Source organism: Puma concolor, chromosome D3 (assembly GCF_028749965.1).
Source record: "Puma concolor isolate L17-30 chromosome D3, mPumCon1.1.hap2, whole genome shotgun sequence".
Lineage (NCBI taxonomy): Eukaryota > Metazoa > Chordata > Mammalia > Carnivora > Felidae > Puma > Puma concolor.
Window position 1 is genome coordinate 52,848,062 of NC_141678.1, and position 6,000 is coordinate 52,854,061.

The 6,000-nt window shown below is 37.9% G+C and overlaps 1 pseudogene; it reads left to right on the forward strand.

The window, feature by feature from the left end:
• The window catches only part of LOC112868207 (sterol-4-alpha-carboxylate 3-dehydrogenase, decarboxylating-like), a 28,568-nt pseudogene extending 23,065 nt beyond the window's left edge, over positions 1-5,503 (forward strand).
• Positions 5,504-6,000: the final 497 nt, after the last annotated feature.

Here is a 6,000-nt window from a genome sequence, read left to right on the forward strand (position 1 = left end):
CAATGAGAAAAAATGAAATATGGCCTTTTGTAGCAACGTGGATGGAACTGGAGAGTGTGATGCTAAGTGAAATAAGCCATAGAGAGAAAGACAGATACCATATGGTTTCACTCTTATGTGGATCCTGAGAAACTTAACAGGAACCCATGGGGGAGGGGAAGGAAAAAAAAAAAAAAGAGGTTAGAGTGGGAGAGAGCCAAAGCATAAGAGACTGTTGAGAACTGAGAGCAAACTGAGGGTTGATGGGGGGTGGGAGGGAGGAGAGGGTGGGTGATGGGTATTGAGGAGGGCACCTTTTGGGATGAGCGCTGGGTGTTGTATGGAAACCAATTTGACAATAAATTTCATATATAAAAATAAATAAATAAATAAAAAATAAACTCAAATGTGATCCTTCCTAAGCAAAGATGGCAAAAACATTTGCTTGTTTCATGTATGTATATATATATATATATATATATATATATATATATATATATGCATGTGTGTGTGTACAATTGCATATACTATGTATGCAATTGCATATGCTGTATATATAATTGCAAATATGTTTTGCATATTCATATTAAATTTCAACCTTCTTTCCACTTCTGAACTTCTGTCCCCCTTTACCCTGCTCTGCTCTTTTGATAGGACTTATCCCCTCCAATTACACAGAATTGACTGGTTGTTGATACTGATTGTCTGTCTCCCTTAGAATGTAAGCTTGAGGAAGACCAGGATTTGTAGAAATTTGTGTGCCTTTTGTTCATTGAAGTATCCCAAGCACTTACAGCTGTACCTGGCACATAGTGGGTGCTCAATAAATATTTTGTGGGTAAATACCAAAAAAAAAAAAATCTCAAATGTGATCCAATACTAATCTCTCTGGCATTTTATCACCTACAGTTACATTAACCTAGAAAATCAATCATTAAATGCAACAAAGAAAGGTACATTTCTATATAAACTGGACAAGTTGACAATTCATCATATGCTTTTTTATATATTCTGCATTTATTAATTTTAGTACATTTGTATACACAGAAAAAAATCTTACTAAGAGCATCTTCAAAGGGCAGAACTGCAAACTGGTTGAGTATATTTAATTTGCTGATGCTTAATTGCAGGAGATGTGAAAGCAGGATGATGAAAGAGAATAGGAAAAATATAAAAAGATAAAGAAAACGCCCTTCCTAAAAAGATTTTAGTCCTTCCTTCCCATTTTTTCATGTCTAGAGGCTGGAACACTATGTTTCATTCTTTGGTTGACCTTTCTTTCCCACTTAATAACTAATGAAGCAAAATCTACAAGGCATGTTTTACAGAATTAAAATTTTGTGAGTATAAATAACTGTGAGTATAAATAACAAGCAAAACATATAAGGAGTTCGCTGTAAATATCTCCCCAAGATATGTTAATCTTGAAAATGAGTATAAAGCGTATTAAATTTTATAAATTCTTTACTCTTGGTATCTCTTTATAGTGAAAGATTTTACACAACACTTAAGTGTTACCTAAGCTCTTCCTGTTATCAAGCCTAAGATCTTTGAGGGAGGATATTATATATGATTTAGTTTGTCCATTTATAATGTGTGTATGTGTGTGTGTGTGTGTGTGTGTGTGTGTGTGTGTGTGTGTGAAGTAAAAAGAGAGTAAACAGAGAAAAAGAGTGAAACAGAATAAAAAGAACCAGAAAAAGATCAGCCTTGGGCAGGCTGGTCTCTTTTAGGTAACCATCATAACTGCAGAAATGAAGATAGAAATAATGAATGTTTAGCTTTGGTATAAAAAGTTTAAAAATCAAACTTTTGGCAGATTATTTAGCTTTTTAAGTCACAAGAAGCTAGATCCTTACAGCATCAAAAGCCAAGTTCTTGCTATCAATATAGGCATAGAGTGAATAGATAATTGATCAGTAAGTGATATCTCTAGACACTTGAAACTGCAAGTTGGGAAGAAGTCAGAAGAGTCAGAGAGTGAGTCATTGAAGGAGCACTGAATCTTGCCCTACCTAATGTTAAGTTCACCATGTATGCACACATGAGGGGTAGATTGATCTCACTGCTGCTTCAGGAGGAGACATGTTTCTTGCATGTCAGGAAGCAATCTGAGGCAGTGTCAGGAGAGTCCTCACATGCTCTGATAGGACATAAGGAGCACGCAGTCCCTCAGACCCTTCTATGCTCCTTGGCTGGGAGTGTCCAGGTGCAACACCCGAAGCTGGTTGGCTGAAAAAGATTTGCAGTGGTTACAAAGACATGCGTTGGTGGCCATGGAGAATGAATCGATGAGAGGTTTCTCAGCACAAGCTAATGGGAAAGATGTCAATAGCAGTGACTGGGTGCCTCCCACTCCTTCAGATATGATGATATTTTTGGTACATCCAGGAAAAATGTCTCCCCCAAAAATGCAAAATTGAGGAAGAACCTAAATTCATTTTTTTAAATCTCAAATTGACTAACTTTATATGAATTGACTAAGAAATATTATGTTTTCTCTCATCAAATTGAATGGAAACATTTCTATTGAAGAACAAAAATGTCACCATTGAGCACATTTGACTCATAGCCTGGAACTGTGTTCATACTGCATACGTCTTTCTTTTTGTGAGCTTTCCATGATTCTCTTAGGTTGTCTTTGAAAAAATCTAGTCTAGTCTTTTATTCAATTTACCCGTCCTTGTTATAACTCTGAAATCTTGAATTGGGCCTATGGCATTAAATTGGCACTCAATAAACATACAAGAAGGAAGGAAGGAAGGAAGGAAGGAAGGAAGGAAGGAAGGAAGGAAGGAAGGAAGGGTAGAAGGAAGAAAGCTATAAAACTAATGCCTCCCTATATCTTACTCAATATTTCCAAATGCATTGGAAATTCACTAATTATTTTGCCATCATATTTGTTATATGATCTACTTGTTCCATTTAAAGAATAACAGGTAAATTACATTTGGGAAGGAAAAAGATACTAGTAAAGACAAGTGCTCCCAAGAGAGGGAATTCTGTCCAGGCATCTGACTTAAACTACATCTATTATGGTTTTTCAGGGCTCTAGAAGAATGTTTTGGGTTACTATTTTTTAAATCATGGTGAAGGGGTGAATTTTCTAAAACATGAAACCAATACAGATATCATTAAGAGAAATATTTTAGGTTATATAGTAAAATAAGTAATTGAAAGGTAGACTTCAAATAGAGAAAATTATTGTGTGCATAGGACAAAAAGATTATTGTAATAAATCTTTTAAGTCAAATAGAGAAATATAAAATTAAAAAGAGAGAGAGAAAGAGGGGAGAAAATAGATAATGAGAATGTGTAGGACATAATTATGAGATCATTTTAAAAATATAGTCATTAAAATATGAGTAATATACAACTTCACTAGCCATTCAATAAGTGCAAATTAAATTAGTTTTTTCTGAAAATAAGATTGGCAAATAAAAAATTGATAATAAAAAACAAAAAGACATAATAAAAATGATAGTAAAAATGATAGCACCCCAATGCCAGGTGCAACATTTTGGAGGGCAGTTTAACAATAGGCATCATGGTATTTAATGTGTGGATACTTTGACCTATAAATGTCACTTCTGAAAATTTAACCTAAATAATCAGACATATTATAAGGAAAGGGTGCAAGGATTTGTACACCTGAGTTGTTTAGAGTAGTGCAAAATAACATTAGCTTAAATGGTCATCAACAGTATTTAGATACATAGTCTAGATGCATACAATAAAAAAATACTCTGTGGAAATTAAACATGATTATGTAGTTGGCTTTTGGATGTGTTCAAACTATAGTAAGTGAAAAATGAAAGTCCTAAAAAAATGCAACATATGAAGGTTATTTTTGTTTTAGAAGCTGAAGAGGAGGGAAAGAGAAAGGGATGGGTCAGGAAAAGAAGGGGAGAAAGAAAAACAACAGAAACTAGAAAGACATTCTGCAAATACATTGAAAATGATTACTCTTGGATTGTGGGTAATTATAATCTTCTTCATTAAAATTTTTATTTAAAAATTTTATTTAATAGCTTACAATGAAGGTGCATTAGGTTCAATGTCAGAAGAACAAGCGAATAAAGACATTTCTATTCTGGAAAAATAGAATTAATTAACAAGTTAATTGTTTATGGAAAAATAAGGTCCTTGACATCAAAATGACTGCGTCAGAGTAAAGGGTGGCACTGGCAGCTGGAGGTCTTTGGGTGCAAGCTGAAAGCCCTCTGAGGCTGGCCAGAGGAGCTCCCATGGGTGGGAGACTGGGAAGTGAATAACCATTATTTGAAGGGCCAATAAGTGCACAGTGATAGGAGGCTCTGGATTCCTGGGGCAGCACGCGGTGGAGCAGTTTCTAGCCAGCTACTCTATCAATGTATTTGATATGCAGCAAGGGTTTCACAATCCCTGGGTGCAGTTCTTTCTGGGCGACCCCTGTAGCTAATAGGATCTGTACCCAACTCTTAAAGGTATAGGACAGTTGTCCACTGTGTGTCACCCCCACCAACCAGTAACAACAAAAACTCTTTTATAGAGTGAATTGCGTTGGCACGAAGAATGCCATTGAAACTTGCACAGAGGCTGGGGTTCAAAACTCATTTTAACCAGAAGTACCAGTGTCATCTTTGAGGGTGTCAACATCAAAAATGGAACTGAAGATCTCCCTTGTCCCGTGGAACCCGCAGACCACTACACAAAGACCAAATCTTACAGGAGAGAGCAGTCCTGGGCATCAACAATCCTGAGAGGCATTTCTTAGCCATGGCCACCTGCTGTCATGGCATTTTTCAGCCCAAGAGACCCTCAGTTGGTCCCCATCCTCATCAAGATGGCTGGGAAAGGCAAGGTGAAGTTTGTGATTGGAAATGGAGAGAACTTGGTGGACCTCACTTTTGTGGAGAACCCGGTGCACAGACATATCTTGGCTGCAGAGTACCTCTCCTGAGATGTGGCTGAGTGAGAAGGCACTTCACATCATCAACCAACCATGAAGTCACCCCTTTCTGGACATTCCTGTCCCACATCCTGACAGACCTCAACTATAAGGCCCCCAAGTACCACATCCCCTACTGGGTGGCCTGCTACCTGGCCCCCCTGCTTTCCCTCCTGGTGATGGCGATCAGTCCTGTCATCCAGCTCCAGCCCACTTTCATACCAATGCCAGTCGCATTGGCCAGTACATTCCACTATTACAGCTGTGAGAGCCAAAAAGGTTATGGGCCACCAGCCACTGGTCACCATGGATGAAGCCATAGAAAGGACCATGCAGAACTTTCACAACTTGCGTAAGGTTGAGTGAAGCACCCCAGAGTCTGGACCCTCTCAGTGCATTCCCTGGCTGCTAACTTTCCCGTGTGGACCAACAAACTAACCCTCTTCACATGAGTTTCTTCTGAGCTTAGGTCTCCTCCTGCCAGTTAGATGAGAGCCGACTCAGCTCTTCCGTGACCACAAAGTGGGAGAAAACAGCAGACATTTCTCCTTTTGTAGGCTTGGATTTGAATTTCTTAAAGCAAGCAACTTCATATTCTACTATTTTGTGTTTTCTCCTTCCTTCCTCACTTTTTCTCTCCCTCCTTCCTTCTCTCCCACTCCTCCTCTCTCCTGGGATACTCATCATTCCAATGTCCTTGCATTTAATCAAGGAAGCTATAGGAAAAAAACAACTCATTTGCTAATTAATGATGGGAAACTAAATTTACTTCCAAGGAAACCCACACTAGAGGAGAAGCCTAGTTCAAAGAAACACATATTACAAATATCTTAGAAAAAAAAATCAGAAGTTACAAACACTTCAAATGTACATTTCAAATAGATGCAGAATTTAGAGCAAAAACTTTGAAAAAGTTTCAGTAATTATAGCCATACCACCACCACCACCAATCTCCAGAAGGAAAAGACTGCTGGTTGTTCACCTCCTTCCATGCTTCCAAGTTCCCTCTAATGTACAGCTGGTGTGCCTGCCTGCATTGTTTTTTCATAAAGCATTCTCTTACAGACACATCTCTGTTTATCAGTGGAGCC